Source organism: Eurosta solidaginis, chromosome 1 (assembly GCF_040869045.1).
Source record: "Eurosta solidaginis isolate ZX-2024a chromosome 1, ASM4086904v1, whole genome shotgun sequence".
In the NCBI taxonomy this organism is placed as follows: Eukaryota; Metazoa; Arthropoda; class Insecta; order Diptera; family Tephritidae; genus Eurosta; species Eurosta solidaginis.
Window position 1 is genome coordinate 177,494,055 of NC_090319.1, and position 21,654 is coordinate 177,515,708.

The window sequence follows — 21,654 nt, forward strand, 5'->3', positions numbered from 1 at the left end:
AGATCCGTCATATCATAAGGGTAATTACCCATTTCTTTTGAGTCCTGCTTTCAGCATCTGTCATATACTTCACTTAATGTAGGCTTATTACCGTCTAATTTAACACTTAAGTCACCATCAACAAATTTATTAATAATCGAATCAGATATATATTTTTTCGGATCTTCTTTATTTAATTCAGTATTTCAAGAAGGTACCTTTTCTTTTACGTTTTTATTAAATTCATTTTATATTTCATTTTATTGTATTAAGTGAATGTTAAATTTTTGCAAAAAATCTCGACCAAGAATTAATGGAAAAGTTAAAGTTTCATCTGGAACTATTATTACATTAATATTTCCAATTAATTTACGAAAATAAATTGCACACAATGCTGTGCCAAAAGAATATATCCTTCTTTTACCAACGCCAACGAATTGTCTATGCTTTGCCCGAAATGACAGCTTAACAAATTTTTCAGCAACTGATATTTGCATAAGGCTAACGGCTGCAACTTGAGATGTTTGGGTTTTCTTCTTTGGGCAATTGCGATGCATATGTCCTAGTTGGTGGCAAATAAAACATGACCTGGCTGGGCGATGCGGCTTTGCGCAGGCACTCTGAGAATGCCCAAATCGCGAGCAGTTGAAACAACGTACAGTGGAAAGATCTTCAGTAGTGTTTGCCTTTACTGCGGTATTTGATACCTCTGTGCTCAATGGTTTGCGCACACCAACGCTGTGACGACGTTGCTCGTAACGTTCCATTCGGCGTATGAGTTGATTATATTGTTGCTGCTGTCTGGGATACCGTCCACTATAATGTCTACCAACTCCTGCTCCATTATCTCCGATTGGGCAGCGATAGATTGCATTGCGACCACATAACTGACACACGATCTGACGGTTTTAGTTTGCGTAACCGTAGATGGCGATAGCTCTCCTGTCTAGAGCAATTACGGCGGAACATTGCGCATAACAAAAGCTTCAACGTGGAGTATTCCGTTAGGCCTTGGTTCAAAACGAATTCTTTCGCTGTCCCAGTCATGCATCGGCGCAATGCTAGGCATTTATGTCTTTTATTGTAGTTGTTAGCATCAGCATAGTCTTCAAACTGTAAAAATCACCGATTTATATCGCAGTGATTGTCGCCACTAAACTTCGGGACTGCAGCATCAAGTTCGTCGAAATGGATGTAATTTCCTATGCACACGACCGGGCCAGACTCCAATTGCTGGACTACACCTTGGAGCTCCATTACTTCTTTATGTAGCTTCAATAATCTTAACTGCTCTTCAAGGTGGTTTATTTCTCCACTTGATGGTGTGGTTTCAAGGCCAACAGTTACACTAGTTATTTTATTATTTCGGGATCATTTGGGGTATCTTCCGTCATCATTTCTGGATGGTTTTCGGGATCCGTCCTGGATCCCATCGGGGTCATTTCGGGATTTTTTCTCGACTAATACGGGATCATTTGGGGACCCTTTCTGCATCATTTCTGGATGGTTTTCGGGATCCGTCAGGTCATTTAGGGCATATTAGGGCGTCATTTGAAGATTTTTCCGGCATCATTTCTGTATAGTTTTCTGGATCGGTCCGGCGTCCCGACGGGGTCATTTCGAGACCATTTCTGGATCGTTTGAGGTACCTACCGCCATAATTTCTGGATGGTTTTCGGTATCCGTCCGGGATTCCGTCGGGGTCATTTCAAGACTTTTTCGGGATCATTTGGGATCCCTTTCAGCATCATTTCTGGATGGTTTTCGGGATCTGTCCGGGATCCCGTCAGGGTCATTTCGGGACTATTAGGTGATCATTTGAGGCCCTTTCCGGCATCATTTCTGGATGGTTTTCGGCATCCGTTCGGCATCCCGTCGGGGTCATTGCAGGACTTTTTCGGAACCTTTGGGGTACCTTCCTTCATCATTTCTATATGGTTTTGGGGATCCGTCCGGGAACCCGTCGTGGTCATTTCGGGACTTTTCGCGACTAACACGGGATCATTTGGGGACCTTTCGGCATCATTTCTGGATGGTTTTAAGGATCCGTCCGCGATCCCGTCAGCGTCATTTCAGGACTATTAGGGGATCATTTGGGGACATCTCCGGCATCATTTCTGGACAGTTTTCGGGATCCGTCGGTGTAATTTCGGGACTATTTCGGGATCATTTCTAGATGGTTTTCGGTGTCCGTTCGGGATCCCGTCAGGGTCATTTCGGGACTTTTTTGGGACTAATACGGGATCATTTGGGTAGCCTTTCGGCATCATTTCTGGATGGTTTACGGGATCCGTACGGGCTCCCATCACGGAAATTTCGGGATTATTTCTGGATGGTTTACGGGATCCGTACACGGTTTACGGGATCACGTCAGGGTTATTTCAGGACTTTTTCGGGGCTAATACGGGATCATTTGGGGACCCTTCCGGCATCACATCTGGATGCATTTTGGGATCTGTACGGGGAAACATCAGGATAATTTCGGGACTTTTTCGCGACTATTTCGGGATCATTTGGGGACCCTTTAGGGGTCATTTCTTTACTTTTTCTGTATTATTTCGGGATCATTTGGGGACCCTTCCATCATCAATTCTTGATGGTTTGCCGGATCCATGAGGGCCATTTCGGGACCATGTTGGGATCATTTGGGGACCCTTCCGAAACCATTTGTGGATCCGTCCGGGATGCCGTAGGAGTCATTTCGAGATTTTGTTTGTTACTTTTTCGGGATAGTTTTGGGACCCTTCCGGGATCATTTCTGGATATGTGCGGGATCCCATCGGGGTCATTTGCGCACTATTTCCGGACTTTGGGACCCTTCCAAAATCATTTCTGTATGGTTTTCGCGATCCGTCGTGGATCCCTCGGGGTCATTTCGGAACTTTTTCTGGACTTTGCCGGGATAATTTAGGAACCCTTTCTGGACGGTTCTTGAGATCCGTCCGGTAGCCCGTAAGGGTCATTTCGGAACTTTTTCAGGACTATTTCGGGATCATTTTGGTACCCTTCAGGGATAATTTCTGTGTGATTATCTGGATAAGTCTAGAATCGTGTCGTTGTCATTTGGTGTTTTTTGGGACTATTCCGGGAACTTTTGGAGACCCTTCCGGGGCAATTATGGATGGTTTTCGGGATTCATCTGCGATAGCGTCGGGTCATTTCGTGGCTTCTTCTGGATAATTTCGGGATCATTTGGGGATCCTATTAGGTTATCAGCTCATTTAGTTATTTTTTACTCAATTACAAAAATTAAAATGCATTAGACATAAAAAAAATGTTTAAACAGATAACTTGATAAGCAGGCTAACGTAAATATATATTTCATTTTTCTCCTTGCGGACGGGGCCGCATGTAAAGGCTAGTATATATTATAAATGGTAAAGTTTGGGTGTTTGGCTGTTTGGATGTTTGTCCAGACGTTTGTCTTTGTGACTCAATCACGCAAGAGCGGCTGGACGGATTTCGATGAAATTTGGCACACATATAGCCAATAGTGTAGAAAGATCTACTATCTATATTTTTTTGGAAAGGGGGGGAGATCCCTGCCCCCTAGGGACTGTTATAATTTAATTATTGTATTTTTTCGTCTTTGTGACTGAATTACGCCAGAACGGCTACACGGATTTTGATGAAGTTTGGGACAGAGACAATAGTCTACTAGCGAAATTTTTTTCGAACATGGAAAGGGGGGGTTGTTATTTTTAATATAATTATACATTATAACTTTACCCTTTACTGACCTTCACCAATATTACAACTCAATAGGTCATTAGCAGTGACACCCTCCGTCTCCCCCCTCCCCCCACACTCCCATCCTCTGGTTTAAAATCTATAATTTGTATAAAAATATTCTCCTAAATCAATAATTTTTGGTATCTGGCTCATACAGATCGAGATCTAAACAATTTTGGAAAAACGATCGGTGGTGCTCTCCGTCTCCTCACGCCATCCGCCCTCCATCAACTGTTTTTATTGGCACGCTGTTATTAGCTTTACCTGTATGTTTCTTTGTAACTTTTCATTCGCTCCACTCCAACGCGCCTGCTGCCTTATTAACATGGTTTTACAGTTAGCTTCACCTTATTTGTTATCCCGTTAGGGTTATATCGAGACCCTTCCGGGATCATTTCTGGATGGTTTTCGGGATCCGTCCGGGATCCCGCCGGGGTCATTACGGGACTTTTTCGGGACTATTTCGGGATCATTTTGGGACCCTTCCGGGATAATTTCTGTATAGTTTTCGGGATCCCGTCGGGGTTATTTTAGGACATTTTCGGGACTATTCCGGGATCATTTCGGAACTATTTCGCGATCATTTGGGGACCCTTCCGGGATTCATTTCTGAATCAGAACGGTATCCCATCGGGGTAATTTCGGGACTTTTTGGGGACTATTTCAGGATCATTTTGGGACACTTCCAGGATAATTTGTGGATTGTTTTCGGTTCCGTCCGGGATCCCGTCATTGGAACTATTTCGGGACTATTTTTTTACTCTATTAAAACATAAAATACATTAGACAGAAAAAAAATTTTAAAGAGATAACTTGATAAGCAGGCTAACGTGAACAGCACATATATTTAACTTTCTCCTTGCGGACGGGACCGCGGGTAAAGGCTAGTCTAATCTAATCTAATATCTAATATATATTATAAATTTATAATATATATTAGATGGGAAAGTTTGGATGTTTGGATATTTGGATGTTTGGATGTTTTTCCAGACGTTTGTTTTTGTGACTCAATCACGCTAGAACGGCTTAACCGACTTGGATGAAATTTGGAACACATATAGCCAATAGTCTAGAAGGATCTACTAGCTATATTTTTTTGAAAAGGGGAGATGTCCCCGCCCCCTAGGAACTGTTATAATTTAATTATTGTATTTTTTCGTCTTTGTGACCGACTGATGAAATTTGGGACACAGGCAATAGTCTACTAGCGAAATTTTTTTCGATCATGGAAAGGGGGTGGGGGTCCCACAACCCCTTCGAACAATTACTTTTTAATAATTTTTACACATTATAACTTTACTTATACTGGCCTTCACCAATATTACAGACTCAATGGGTCAAATAAGTCGAGGGTTTACAAAGTGAGCAGAGACAACCTGCGGCCCCTCTCCCCCCCCCCCCCCCCCCTTCTCTTTCCTCTGGCGTAAAATCTATAAATTGTTAAAACTCAATATAAATTTTCTCCAAAATCAATAGTTTTTGGTATCTGGCACATACAGATCCAGATCTAACCAACTTTGGACAAACGATCAGTGGTCCTCTCCTTCTCCTCCCGCCATCCACCCTCCTTCAATCGTTTTTATTAGCACGCTTTTATTAGCTTAGCTTTACCTGTATGTTCCTATGTAACTCTTCATTTGCTCCAACGCGCCTGCTGCCTTATTAACATAGTTTTATAATTAGCTTCACCTTATTTGTAATCCCGTTAGGGTAATATCGAAACCCTTCCGGGATCATTTATGGATGGTTTCCGGGATCCGTCCGGGATCCTGCCGGAGTCATTTCGGGACATTTTCGGCCCTATTTCGGGATCATTTTGGAACCCTTCCGGGATCATTTCTGTATAATTTTCGGGATCATTTGAGTACCTTTGAGAGATAAATTCTTGATGGTTTCCGGATCACTAGGGGACTTTTTCGGGGTCATTTTGGTTCCCTTCTGTAATCATTTGTGGATGGTTTTCGGGATCCGTCTGGGATCCCGTTGGGGCCTTTTCGGGGCTATTTCGGGATCATTTGGGGTATCTTCCGTCATCATTTCTGGATGGTTTTCGGGATCCGTCCGGGATCCCGTCAGGTCATTTCGGGAATATTAGGAGATCATTTGAGGACTTTTCAGGAATCATTTCTGTATAGTTTTCTGGCACGCTTTTATTAGCTTTACCTGTATGCTTCTTTGTAACTTTTCATTCGCTCCAACGCGCCTGCTGCCTTATTAACATGGTTTTACAGTTAGCTTCACCTAATTTGTAATCCCGTTAGGGTTATATCCAAACCCTTCCGGGATCATTTCTGGATGGTTTTCGGGATCCGTCCTGGCATCACGTGGGGGTGTTTTCGGAATCATTTGCGTACCTTCGAGAGATAAATTCTTGATTGTTTCCGGGATCCCGTTAGGGTAATTTCGGGACTTTTTCGGGACTATTTCGCGATCATTTGGGGACCCTTCCGGCATCATTTCTGGATGGGTTTTGGGATCCGTCCTGGCATCACGTGGTGTGTTTTCGGAATCATTTGCGTACCTTCGAGAGATAAATTCTTGATTGTTTCCGGGATCCCGTCAGGGTACTTTCGGGACTTTTTCGGGACTATTCCGGGGTAAATTGCGTACCCTTCAGGGATCAACTCTGGACGGTTTTCGGGATCCCGTCGAGGTCATTTCGTGACTTTTTCTGTATTATTTCGTGATCATTTGAGGACCATTCCGGCATCATTTCTGGATGTTTTACGGGATCCGCCCGGTATCCCATCGGGGTAATTTCGGGACTTTTTCTGTACTATTTCGGGGTCATTTGCGGATCCTTCAGAGATAAATTCTGGATGGTTTCGGGATCCCGTCGTGGTCATTTCGGGATTTTTTCGGGACTGTTTCGGTATCAATTTGGCACCCTTTCGGTATCATTTCTGGATGACTTTCGGGATCCCGTCAGGGTAATTTCGGAACTTTTTTGGGATAATTTAGGGACACTTCAAGAATCATTTCTGCATGGTTCTGGATCCCGTCAGGATCATTTCGGGAATTCGTTGGGATTATTTCGAGATCATTTCTGGATGGATTTCGGGATTCGTCGGGGATCCCGTCAGGGTAATTTCGGGACTATTTCGGGGTCATTTGGGGGCCCTTCAGACATAATTTTTTGATGGTCTTCGGGATCCCGTCGAGGTAATTTCGTGACTTTTTCTGTATTATTTCGGGATAATTTGAGGACCATTCAGGCACCATTTCTGGATGTTTTACGGGATCCGCCCGGGATCCCATCGGGGTAATTTCGGGACTTTTTCTGTACTATTTCGGGGCCATTTGCGGATCCTTCAGAGATCAATTCTGAATGGTTTCGGGAGCCGCCCGGGATCCCGTCGGGGTTATTTCTGGATTTTTTCGGGACTAATTCGCTATCATTTTGGGACCCTTCCGGAATTCATTTCTGAATCAGAACGGGATCCCATCGGGGTAATTTCGGGACTTTTTGGGGACTATTTCCGGATCATTTTGGGACATTTCCAGGATAATTTGTGTATTGTTTTCGGTTCCGTCCGGGATCCCGTCATTGGAACTATTTCGGGACTATTTCGAGATCATTTGGGTTCCCCTTAGGGATCATTTCTGTGTGGTTCGCTGGATCGGTCTAGAATCATGCCGTTGTCATTCGGGGCTTTTCTGGGACTATTCCGGGACTTTTGGATATCCTTCCGGGAGCATTTCTGAATGGTTTTCGGGATCCGTCTCCGATACCGTCGGGGTTATTTTGTGGCTTTTTGTAGATAATTTCGGGATCATTTGGGGACCCTATCAGATTATCATCTCATTTAGTTCTTTTTTTTACTCTATTAAAACATAAAATACATTAGACAGAAAAAAAATTTTAAAGAGATAACTTGATAAGCAGGCTAACGTGAACAGCCCATATATTTAACTTTCTCCTTGCGGACGGGACCGCGGGTAAAGGCTAGTCTAATCTAATCTAATATATATTATAAATGGGAAAGTTTGGATGTTTGGATATTTGGATGTTTGGATGTTTTTCCAGACGTTTGTTTTTGTGACTCAATCACGCTAGAACGGCTTAACCGACTTGGATGAAATTTGGAACACATATAGCCAATAGTCTAGAAGGATCTACTAGCTATATTTTTTTGAAAAGGGGAGATGTCCCCGCCCCCTAGGAACAGTTATAATTTAATTATTGTATTTTGTCGTCTTTGTGACCGACTGATGAAATTTGGGACACAGGCAATAGTCTACTAGCGACATTTTTTTCGATCATGGAAAGGGGGGTGGGGGTCCCACGACCCCTTGGAACAATTACTTTTTAATAATTTTTACACATTATAACTTTACTTATACTGGCCTTCACCAATATTACAGACTCAATGGGTCAAATAAGTCGAGGGTTTACAAAGTGAGCAGTGACAACCTGCGGCCCCTCTCCCCCCCCCCCCCCCCTTCTCTACTCTCTGGCGTAAACTCTATAAATTGTTAAAACTCAATATAAATTTTCTCCAAAATCAATAGTTTTTGGTATCTGGCACATACAGATCGAGATCTAACCAATTTTGGACAAACGATTAGTGGTCCTCTCCTTCTCCTCCCGCCATCCACCCTCCTTCAATCGTTTTTATTAGCACGCTTTTATTAGCTTAGCTTTACCTGTATGTTCCTATGTAACTCTTCATTTACTCCAACGCGCCTGCTGCCTTATTAACATAGTTTTATAATTAGCTTCACCTTATTTGTAATCCCGTTAGGTTAATATCGAAACCCTTCCGGGATCATTTCTGGATGGTTTTCGGGATCCGTCCGGGATCCTGCCGGAGTCATTTCGGGACATTTTCTGCCCTATTTCGGGATCATTTTGGGACCCTTCCGGGATCATTTCTGTATAGTTTTCGGGATCATTTGAGTACCTTTGAGAGATAAATTCTTGATGGTTTCCGGATCACTAGGGGACTTTTTCGGGGTCATTTTGGTTCCCTTCTGTAATCATTTGTGGATGTTTTCGGGATCCGTCCGGGATCCCGTCGGGGCCTTTTCGGGGCTATTTCGGGATCATTTGGGGTATCTTTCGTCATCATTCCTAGATGGTTTTCGGGATCCGTCCGGGATCCCGTCGGGGTCATTTCGGGACTTTCTCGGGATCATTTGAGGTCCCTTCCGGCATCATTTCTGGATGGTTTTCGAGATCCGTCCGGGATTCCGTCAGGGTCATTTCGGGAATATTAGGAGATCATTTGAGGACGTCTCAGGAATCATTTCTGTATAGTTTTCTGGTGTCCCGACGGGGTAATTTCGGGACTATTTCGGGATCGTTTGGCGTACCTACCGCCATAATTTCTGGATGGTTTTCGGGATCCCGGACGGGGTTATTTCGGGACTTTTTCTCAACTAATACGGGATCTTTGGGGACTCTTTCGGCATCATTTCTGCATGGTTTTCGGTATCAGTGCGGGATCCCGTCGTGGTCATTTCGGGACTTTCTCGGGATCATTTGAGGTCCCTTCCGGTATCATTTCTGGATGGTTTTCGAGATCCGTCCGGGATCCCGTCGGGATTTCGAGACTTTTTCTCGACTAATACGGGATCTTTTGGGGACCCTTTCTGCATCATTTCTGCATGGTTTTCGGTATCAGTGCGGGATCCCGTCGTGGTCATTTCGGGACTTTCTCGGGATCATTTGAGGTCCCTTCCGGCATCATTTCTGGATGGTTTTCGAGATCCGTACGGGATCCCGTCAGGGTTATTTTGAGACTTTCTCGACTAATACGGGATCATTTGGGGACCCTTTCGGTATCCGTGCGGAATCCCGTCGGGTCATTTCGGGACTTTGTTGGGACCATTTGAGGTCCCTTCCGGCATCATTTCTGGATGGTTTTCGAGATCCGTCCGGGATCCCGTCAGGGTTATTTTGAGACTTTCTCGACTAATACGGGATCATTTGGGGACCCTTTCGGTATCCGTGCGGAATCCCGTCGGGTCATTTCGGGACTTTGTTGGGACCATTTGAGGTCCCTTCCGGCATCATTTCTGGATGGTTTTCGGGATCCGTCCGGGATCCCGTCGGGGTTATTTCGGGACTTTTTCTCAACTAATACGGGATCTTTGGGAACCTTTTCGGCAGTTTTTCTGAATGGTTTTCGGTATCAGTGCGGGATCCCGTCGTGGTCATTTCGGGACTTTCGCGGGATCATTTGAGGTCCCTTCCGGCATCATTTCTGGATGGTTTCGGGATCCGTCCGGGATCCCGTCGGAGTTATTTCGGGACTTTTTCTCGACTAATACGTGATCTTTTGGGGACCCTTTCGGCATCATTTCTGCATGTTTTTCGGTATCAGTGCGGGATCCCGTCATGGTCATTTCGGGACTTTCTCGGGATCATTTGAGGTCCCTTCCGGCATCATTTCTGGATGGTTTTCGGGATCCGTCCGGGATCCCGTCGGGGTTATTTCGGGACTTTTTCTCGACTAATACGGGATCTTTTGGGGAGCCTTTCGGCATCATTTCTGCATGGTTTTCGGTATCAGTGCGGGATCCCGTCGTGGTCATTACGGGACTTTCTAGGGATCATTTGAGGTCCCTTCCGGCATCATTTCTGGATGGTTTTCGAGATCCGTCCGGGATCCCGTCAGGGTTATTTCGAGACATTTTCTCGACTAATACGGGATCATTTGGGGACCCTTTCGGTATCCGTGCGGAATCCCGTCAGGGTCATTTCGGAACTTTTTCTCGACTAATACGGGATCATTTGAAGACCTTTCCGGCATCATTTCTGGATAGTTTTCGGCATCCGTCCGGGATCCCGTCAGGGTCATTTCGTGACTTTTTTAGGATCATTTGCGGTCCCTTCCGGCCTCATTTCTGAATGGTTTTCGGGATCCGTCCAGGATCCCGTCGGGGTCATTTCAGGACCTTTTCAGGTTCATTTTCGGTCCCTTCCGGCATCATTTCTGGATGGTTTTCGGGATCCGCCCGGGATCCCGTCGGGGTCATTTCAGGACCTTTTCGGGATAATTTCTGGATAGTTTTCGGGATCCGTCACGGATCCCGTCAGCGTCATTTCGGGACTATTAGGGTGGCTGAGCGACTATTACCGTCAGCAATAGCCAGCTGCATCAACATATTCTAATTAAAAACAAAAACCTGAATTTTAACTCAGTTTTATATTGAATTTGAAAATGTGCCTTATTTATAACTACTGTAACTAAGTTACATATATGTAAATATGTACATTGAACCTTTTTATATATTACTATTTGATATATAGCTATGATATTTAAGACTCATAAATTATATTTATATCCATGAATTATATGTATATTTATATCTATTATAGTATAACAGTTTACACTTCGCCGCTCTAGCAATCCCATCCGTGAGTTGACAGATCGGGTTTGTGTGTACATACGGGCCCCTATACTTTTGAACGAGTTTCTTATTAGTTCCTACCGTGGTATCCACGTGCCTAATGACTACAAAATATCCTACTGAATAGGTTTTTCCCGGAACACTGTGTTTCAAAAAATATTGGTAATTATACTCTTGAGAACTTTCTATATTCCTAAGTGCCTTTTGCCCATTTACCTCATGGTCTCTAGTGGTTTCATCCACTAGTTTGTCTTCCATAGATTCGGTAAATTCATCCACGATACTTTGATTTACCCCAAAGAGTACAACGCTAGGCGAGTTTTTCATAGTAATATGTTGTTTAGAGCATATTATATTAGAGGCAACTTGGCAGTCCAGTCGGAGTGTTCCACAGACTCAGTAAGTTTACTCAACATCGTCTTGAGGACACGATTTACTCTCTCGACCTGTCCATTTGACTGCGGTGACGCTACTGCGACCCTATTTTCGATAAGTAGTCTCTAAACTCGAGGGACGTAAAGCAAGTTCCGCGGTCAGTTATGATACGTCTGGGGCGGCTATAGTAAGAAAAATATTTATCTAGTGAGCAGCATACTTCTTTTGTACTCGTGGAATTAACCGGATATAATTCTACAAATTTTGTGAATGTGTCAATCACGACTAAAATATGTTTGCGTTTTGATTAAAGCGCTGGCAAGGGACCAAAGTGATCTAAGTGAATGGTGTCAAATGGTATTGGTGATTTAGGAACACTAAACATGTTATGTTCATTGGAACGAGCTGGGGCAGAGTACACAATACACTTAAGACAATTCTTAATGAACCGGTCAACTTTATCCCTCATACTTTCAAACCAATAAGTGGTGCGTATTTGATTATAACATTTCTCTGTTCCTAAATGGCCAAATTTCTCGTGAGTTGTGCGGATTACATTTTCTTCCATCTCTGAAAGTATACAAATCATAATCTTCTCGCCAATTCTCCTACACACTAAACTGTCCACTAGTTCATACCTTATGACTTCCTCTTTCGCCAGTTTGGTCATGAGCTCCCTAAACTTCTCGTCTCGGTTCTGAGCAATTGGATCTGAACATCCAGATCATCCAAGTCTACAGCGGCCACTAACTCACTTTCCACTTCGTCAGACAAGGGTTGCGAATCTACAAGTTGAGAATACTGACGACTGCTAATACTGCTTTTATCGGATTTTGAAGTGAAATTTATGGAACCGTATTCCCTTTCCAACAACAGACTCCGGCTAAACGCGTCTACATGGCCCAGATTAGCTCCAACCAGATGCTGAATAGAATAATCAAAATTTTCCAGCTCCAATGCCCACCTAGCTATTCTTGGATTGATATGTTTCTTATTTAGGGTCATAGTGAGTGAGTTACAATCTGTTATGATTTTAAACGGCACACCTTCTAAATATATTCTAAATCTGCGGAGAGCATATATGATCGATAGGGTTTCTAGCTCAAAGCTATGATATCTAGACTCAGCTGGTGTCGTTGTTTTGGAAAAGTACGCAATTGGATGAAATTTCCCAATTTCCTGCTTTTGTAGAAGCACAGAACCAAAGCCCTGACTGCTTGCATCGCAATGAAGTTGTGTTTGACGTTTGCGATCATATATTGCTAACAGCGGGTAACTTACTAAAATATTGCGTAATTCCTCGAATGCATTGAAACATTCCCTTGAAAATCTAAACCCAGTATCTTTGCGTAGTAAATCTAAGAACGGCTTAGCGATTTTAGAAAAAGAAGGGAAACATTTTCGAAAATAAGAAAAGAAACCAATACAAGAGCGGAGCTCTTTATGATTCTTTGGGACTGGGTACTTCCCAATTGCCTTAATATGGATCCTCGAAGGCTGTATTCCTGAAGGAATGACTTGATAACCCAAATACTCAATGATGTTGTAGCAAAACTTGCACTTCCTAAGCTTAAGTTCCAAATTTTTTTCATAAGTGCTCCTAAGCACTTTACGTAGGAGCTTAAAATGATATTCAAGGTCACTTGACGCTATTAATAGCCGTGTTTTTTAACACGCGCGTATACGTTTCGTTTGCGCGTGTTAAAAAACGCCTATCTTCGCTTAGATAATGCTTAGGAGACCCATCTAGCGGCTGTGGTAAAACAACTAGCTACAGCAACAGGGTGTACCGAAAAGCGGAGACGCAACGCTCTGATGGCCATAGGGTATAACATATAGCTGAATCAGTTGCGATGAATTGTGGACACACATATAATACATAGAATTAGTGTACAGGGTGAAACAAAGACACATATTTCAGTTACATCTGAGTATAATGCGTATTGAAATTTAGTAGGACAAAATTTATGCGCAGCAATTTCAGAGGTGTATTTATAGTTTGTCTCTTAGCAGTCAATATAAAGTTTAAGCGTAAACGGATATACGCGTGTTAAAAAACACGGCTAATATGTCATCAATATACACAATGATTTCTTTTGCATCAATTAGGTCTCGGAAGATGTTATAGACAAATCTCTGAAAATTAGCCGGTGCATTCTTTAACGCGAATGGTACTCGAATTGCCCATGTGGTGTGACAAAAGATGTTAATGGAATAGATCCCTCATCCATTGCTAACTGATTGAACCCATCTTTCAAGTCCAAGAGAGTGAACCACTTTTTCTCCGACATATAATCTATACAATCGTCTATTAGGGGCAATGGAAAATTGTCGCGTACTGTTTTCTTACTCAAAGCTCTGTAATCGAAGCACATACGAGTATCGCCACTCTTTTTTTTTACCAGGACAATCGCAGAAGCATAAGGGGGGTTACTAGGTCGTATAATTTCGCGTTTCCTTAAATCATCAGTGATCTTATATACCTCTTCCCTATCCTTAAGCGATAATCGTCTTGGCAAAGAATAGAAAGGTATATCATCCGTTGTTCGGATTGTCATTTTATAGTCATACGGTTTTTTTTTCAATTGATGTAGGCGATAAATATTCACTAGACAACACTTTCATTACTACCCCGTTCTCGTTTAGCCAAACTGGGCCCTATATCTATTTCCGACTGAAAAACACTTTCATCTATTGCTTATATCTCTTTCACAGCTGAATCAAACAGATCCGTCATATCATAAGGGTAATTGCCCATTTCTTTTGAGTCCTGCTTATTGTGATCACATCTGTCATATACTTCACTTAATGTAGGCTTATTACCGTCTAATTTAACACTTAAGTCACCATCAACAAATTTATTAATAATCGAATCAGATATATATTTTTTCGGATATTCTTTATTTAATTCAGTATTTCAAGAAGGTACCTTTTGTTTTACGTTTTTATTAAATTCATTTTATATTTCATTTTATTGTGTTAAGTGAATGTTAAATTTTTGCAAAAAATCTCGACCAAGAATTAATGGAAAAGTTAAAGTTTCATTTGGAACTATTATTACATTAATATTTCCAATTAATTTACGAAAATAAATTGCACACAATGCTGTGCCAAAAGAATATATCCTTCTTTTACCAACGCCAACGAATTGTCTATGCTTTGCCCGAAATGACAGCTTAACAAATTTTTCAGCAACTGATATTTGCATAAGGCTAACGGCTGCAACTTGAGATGTTTGGGTTTTCTTCTTTGGGAAATTGCGATGCATATGTCCTAGTTGGTGGCAAATAAAACATGACCTGGCTGCGCGATGCGGCTTTGTGCAGGCACTCTGAAAATGCCCAAATCGCGAGCAGTTGAAACAACGTACAGTGGAAAGATCTTCAGTAGTGTTTGCCTTTACTGCGGTATTTGATACCTCTGTGCTCAATGGTTTGCGCACACCAACGCTGTGACGACGTTGCTCGTAACGTTCCATTCGGCGTATGAGTTGATTATATTGTTGCTGCTGTCTGGGTTTCCGTCCACTATAATGTCTACCAACTCCTGCTCCATTATCTCCGATTGGGCAGCGATTGATTGCATTGCCACCACATAACTGACACACGATCTGACGGTTTTAGTTTGCGTAACCGTAGATGGCGATAGAACTCCTGTCTAGAGCAATTACGGCGGAACATTGCGCATAACAAAAGCTTCAACGTGGAGTAATCCGTTAGTCCTTGGTTCAAAACGAATTTTTTCGCTGTCCCAGTCATGCATCGGCGCAATGCTAGGCATTTATGTCTTTTATTGTAGTTGTTAGCATCAGCATAGTCTTCAAACTGTAAAAATCACCGATTTATATCGTAGTGATTGTCGCCACTAAACTTCGGAACTGCAGCATCAAGTTCGTCGAAATGGATGTAATTTCCTATGCACACGACCGGGCCAGACTCCAATTGCTGGACTACACCTTGGAGATCCATTACTTCTTTACGTAGCTTCAATAATCTTAACTGCTCTTCGAGGTGGTTTATTTCTCCACTTGATGGTGTGGCTTCAAGGCCAACAGTTACACTAGTTACAGCGTCGATGAAATGGCAGAGGCAGCAGGAGCACCAGGAGCAGGTGGAGGTATAACGATGGTGCTATTTTCAGAAGCTTTAGATTTTCTTTGTGTACCTGTAGATTTCTGCTCCACTGTCGATGCGCTTGATGTATTAAAACGTGTGAGCGGCATTTTCAGGCAGGTGACATTTACCATCTGTCAGAAATGCATGGTACAATAAAATGGGTGACATGACAGATTAAATATAAGTACATTACAATATCGAAAGTTTCGGTTCGGAATATCATATGTTTCCCATTCGGCAGCGCTATTTAGTTGCGACTTCACGATATATCGTGCGTTTGTTTCAACGTTGGGCCACATTTTGTACCGTAGTACAAGGCTTCAAAACATTTTTCCTAATTTCTATTTTTTGTTTACAGCAGACTTTAGATTTTTTTTGTTCACATACATAGTTTTATTTTGCCACCACTGTCCTTACTTCAAAACACTAACTAACACCGCCATGTCAAAAACATATGTTTCTCGAACCGATTTATCTACTTATCTGACCAACATGCGGCTCTAAAGCTACTTCCGAAAATAATTCTCCTTCCTTTCCTTTTGGACTTCAACACTGAAAAGTCGTGATTTTAGGCCGTCAAAAAAAATTTGCAGTCTAGTTGTTCGGGTAAATTTTCAAAGTTTTAAAGTTTTAAATCAGAGTGCAGTGATTAATAGACTTGTGACAGATTTGCCAATATAGAGTACGACTTTTCACGCCGAGTGTTAAAAAGTTAAAATTTTTTTTATAACCACTATGGCACATCTTCTTGAAGCTATATAAACTTATAATTTGTGATTTCACATCAAGGTTAACATATTCATCCGATACCCGTGCGAACTAAAACTTAATATTAATTAATAAGTTTGCCTCCGGTAACCAGCGTATTTTGAGCCGAAATTTATAAGCATAGATACATGGTAAGTGATATTTTTATTAAATTATAGAACTCCATTTACCCCTCTTATTGTGATATACCTAAATGTAGCGCAAATAATTTAAACATAAATCTAAAAGAGCGGTATCTTTTTCATTCGCAGATTTTTCGTAAAAACCCACATTTTCTGCAAATTCATTTGCCATCAATTTTGTATCATATACATGTGATTCACACAAGCAACCCCCCTTTTACTTAACCCCGCTTTTTCGATCACGACATAAATCTCAAAATCTCCAGTTGCTGATAATCCAGTAAGGCATATTTGAAACAAGCCAGAACACCCAAAATGGCCAGTTTTCATCATCGTCGGAGGTTTCTAACATAATCCCAAAACACGTCAGAAAATTTGAATAATTTAATTTAAAATTTAAATTCGTTTTAGTAATATACACAATAGATTAGTAATAGATATAGATACATAAAATGTATGTAGAACTATAGAAATCGAACTCGAACTCAAAAATTAGTATGAATAAGAATCAAGTTATGTTTAGAAACATTGAATCGTATGCCTAAAATGTTGCTAAGAAATAGTAAATTCTAATTGAATTTTTCTCATAAAAAAATTTATGACACCCCTAACTGTTTTCAATATAAGAAATTAGGTTAAAAGAAAACCCCTAATGAACTTTAGGACCCTTATTTTGAATACCCACTGTAGTTTGAATTAGCCAAGTTTGAATAGTTGGTAATATGTAGCAACTTACCAAAAATTCAACTAGCCAAACCGCAAAATATCATATTTTTGTTGTTATTGTTGCACAGCATTCTCTTGAACCTGTGCACGATCACACACATGCATACATGTGAGTGAAGTGGACATGTTCTAGAGAACTGTGTTATGCGTTTGAGAGAGCTTTATGGTACAAGCTAAAGAAATATTGTTCGATGCAACCATTTATGGGAATTTGTGTGATTTTCGACGCGAACATTTATACATATGCCTTCTTCTTTATTGAGAGTGATTTAAAATATATTTTTTTTTACATTTTTAAACATGGTTGCCAACATTTTAGGTTTGGTAATGTTTTAAGTGTTTTTCTTTTGCAAATTAAAAACTATTAATTGTGTTAGTTGGTTTAGAAAATATTTTAGTTCTTGTTTAACGAATGAAAACCCCTTCCCCAAGCAAGAAGGCCTTCAAAGCTAGGTAGAAATGCTATATACCTGTAAAATTAATGTAGTTACTCACGTATATATGTACCTAAATATATTCACCTATTTCCTACATATTATTTTGTTAACAATTTTTTTTCTTTATTGCACATTTATACAATGTTGTGCATTTATATACATATGTATGCACATTAGTAAGTTGCCATACATATATGTACATATATTGGATTTAGTCGTCTTTTCAACTTAATTTTTTTTTTTTTTTTGATAATACTTTTTTTTACATATGCGTACATAAAGGCACATATACACATTTACATACGTACGTACATATATCAAGATTATTTTTGTTGAGTTCATAGGATATAAATTTAAGATTTTTTATACCTTTTTTTATAATGATTTTCTTGGACTATGAATCAAAATAAGTCTCACAAATTAAGTGTCGGCCAACTAAACTAAGCAAACGTTTATCAAAAATATTTTTTTTTGATTATTCATTAATATTAATGTACATCCACATGTAAGCCCATACGTACATGAGCTGATATATATATCAAGGGTAGTTTTCCTTATTACTTGAATTTTTTTTGATACATAATTTTTAAATTTTATACATGCGTATATATTAACGTAAAAACATATTTACATACATGTGTATAACTATTTGATTTTTGAATTGCCATATGCAATTAATTTTCTAGGGAGACCAACTAAAATTCCACTATATAACTTCTCATTCAGCTGTTTTGTTTTTAGTGATTTTCTTCGTTTAAAAATCAAAGTAAATTCCATTAATTAAGTTTAGGTTAACTCAACTAAGAAACGAAATGTATAATGGATTGAATTTTTTTTAATAATAATAATTCATAATGGGTAACTAATTTGTTTGATTTGGTTTGAGACACCGGAGTTGATGGTCATTTATTGGGGCCTCAACAACATCAATGTGGCCAAAGGTAGGGGGTACAGAGGCAGCCACCAAATGTTGCAACAACGAGCTGCCAGGCATAAGGGTAAGTTGAGGGTGTCGTATTAGTGAAGTGTGGCATGCAAACGCGTGGGTTTGTTTTCTTTTTTTTTCTTCTGTGTGAATATCCCCAGTGTGCAAAAATAATTATCGTGTTTGACCATTGACTGGAGAGAGCAGTGCTGTGCAGTGACCGCGTTATCGAATCCACGAAGCTGAAGCTCCGGACCTAAACGCCAGTGCACACGCCGTGGTCGTTGCACCTTGCCACAAGCACTGCAGCTCTTTCGTCCTTGAAGGTGCCTGTTGCACACTCAGTCAATGAAGATCGTAACAATTTGTTGTCCAATTAAAGACCACACATCGCCACCGCCACCGTGACTAACCCGATTGCCATCACCAAAGCACCACCACGTCATCGCCATCACCGCCGCATCCGCAGCAGCCAAATACATCAAAAAAGGAAAGGTAAATTTTATCCTGCCACCCCCCTAAATATAGGGGATCATTTGAAGACCTTTCCGGCATCATTTCTGGATAGTTTTCGGGATCAGTCGTGGATCCCGTCAGGGTTATTTCGGGACTATTAGGAGATCATTTTAAGACCTTTCCGGCATCATTTCTGGATGGTTTTCGGGATCCGTCCGGGATCTCTTCGGGGTCATTTCGGGACTTTTCTCGACTAATACGGGATCATTTGGGGACCCTTTCGGCATTATTTCTGGAAGGTTTTCGGGATCCGTCCGGGATCCCGTCAGGGTAATTTCGGGACTATTAGGGGATCACTTGAGGACCTTTCCGGCATCATTTCTGGATAGTTTTCGGGATACGTCCGGGATCCCGTTGGGGTCATTTCAGGACCTTTTCGAAATCATTTCTGGATAGTTTCGGGATCCCGTCTGGGTCATTTCGGGACTATTTCTAGATCATTTGAAGACTTTTCGGGCATTAGTTCTGGATAGCTTTCGGCATCCGTCCGGGATCCCGTCGGGTCATTTCGGGACTTTTTTAGGATAATTTGCGGTCCCTTCCGGCCTCATTTCTGGATGGTTTTCGGGATCCGTCTGGAATCCCTTCGGGGTCATTTCTGGGTAGTTTTCGGGTCCAACCGGGATCCAACCGCGATCCCGTCTGGGTCAATTCGGGACTATTTGCAGATCATTTGAAGACTTTTCCGGCATTATTTCTGGAACGTTTTCGGCATTCGTCCGGGATCCCGTCAGGGTAATTTCGAAACTTTTTTAGGATCATTTGCGGTTTCTTCCGGCCTCATTTTTGGATGGTTTCCGGGATCCGTCCGGGATCCCGTCGGGGTCATTTCGGGACTTTTCTCGACTAATACGAGATCATTTGGGACCCTCTCGGCATCATTTCTGGATGTTTTTCGGGATCCGTCCGGGATCCCGTCAGGGTAATTTCGGGACCTTTTCGGGATCATTTCTGGATAGTTTTCGGGATCCATCCGGGATCCCGTCTGGTTCATTTCGGGACTATTTTTAGATCATTTGAAAACTTTTCCGGCAATATTTCTGGATAATTTTCGGCATCCGTCCGGGATCCCGTCGGGGTCATTTAAGAACCTTTTCGGCATAATTTCTGGATAGTTTTCGGGATCCGTCCGGGATGCCGTCGAGGTCATTTCGGGACTTTTTTAGGATAATTTGCGGTCCCTTCCGGCCTCATTTCTGGATGGTTTTCGGGATCCGTCTGGGATCCCGTCGGGGTCATTTCAGGACCTTTTCGGGATCATTTCTGGGTAGTTTTCGGGATCCAACCGGGATCCCGTTGGGGTCATTTCAGGACCTTTTCGAAATCATTTCTGGATAGTTTCGGGATCCCGTCTGGGTCAATTCGCGACTATTTGCATATCATTTGAATACTTTTCCGGCATTATTTCTGGATAGTTTTCGGCATCCGTCCGGGATCCCGTCGGGGTCATTTAGGGACTTTTTAGGGTCATTTGCGGTCCCTTCCGGCCTTATTTCTGGATGGTTTTCGGGATCCGTCCAGGATCCCGTCGGGGTCATTTCAGGATCTTTTCAGGTTCATTTGCGGTCCCTTCCGGCATTATTTCTGGATGGGTTTCGTGATCCGTCCGGGATCCCATCGGGGTCATTTAAGAACCTTTTCGGCATAATTTCTGGATAGTTTTCGGGATCCGTCAGCCTCATTTCGGGACTATTAGGGTGGCTTAGCGACTTTGCATCAACATATTCTAACTAAAAACCAAAAACTGAATTTTAACTGAATTTTATATTGAATTTGAACATGTACCTTATTTATAACTACTGTAACTAACTTACATATATGTAAATATGTACATTGAACCTTTTTATACATTACTATTTGATGCATAGCTATGATATTTAAGACTCATGATTTATATTTATAACCATGAATTATATGTATATTTATATCTATTATAGTAGAACAGTTCACAATTCGCCGCTATTGCAACCCATCCGTTAGTTGACAGATCGGGTTTGTGTGTACATATATAAAAAAAAAAAAAAATAAAAAAACATATGTACATATATACATATGGTGTATTGACATTTCTTTTTATACATTCATTCGACAGTTTTTAACCATCCTGAGTGTGTGACTCAACAAATTTGTGAATTTAATTTTAAAGTAAACCCTTTGTATCAAAGTGAAAATATAAGAAATTTGTAAATGTCTTTTCTATATTTGCTATTTGTTTCTGTTAATTTAAAACGATTTGATTTATTTCTTTTATTTATTTTTATTTGAACCTCTGCGCTGAACCACTTTCGCTGTCACCGGAAGAAGACGGCCCTAGAGCAAAAGCGAAGTTGGCTGCATTTCCGCCAGCAGGTGACATTTACCATCTGCCAAAAATGCATGATATAATAAAATGGGTGACATGACAGATTAAATATAAGTACATTACAACTCGGCCAATCTGACTTAATTATTGACCTCAATCGGCTGAGGTAGTGTGACCTGTTGCAGTTGGTGACTGAAGTGGGTCTTGTTAATCGTTATTAGGCAGGCACCATTTATGAATTTTCATAGCTTCAACAATGTCGTCATATGGCAGATGTGTCAGTTGGCAGTTATCTATA

General features: G+C 41.3%; 1 protein-coding gene across 1 annotated transcript in view; it reads right to left on the reverse strand.

Moving 5' to 3' along the window:
* The window catches only part of lobo (lost boys), a 1,557,146-nt gene that overhangs the window by 773,578 nt on the left and 761,914 nt on the right, over positions 1-21,654 (reverse strand). The window lies entirely within an intron of this gene.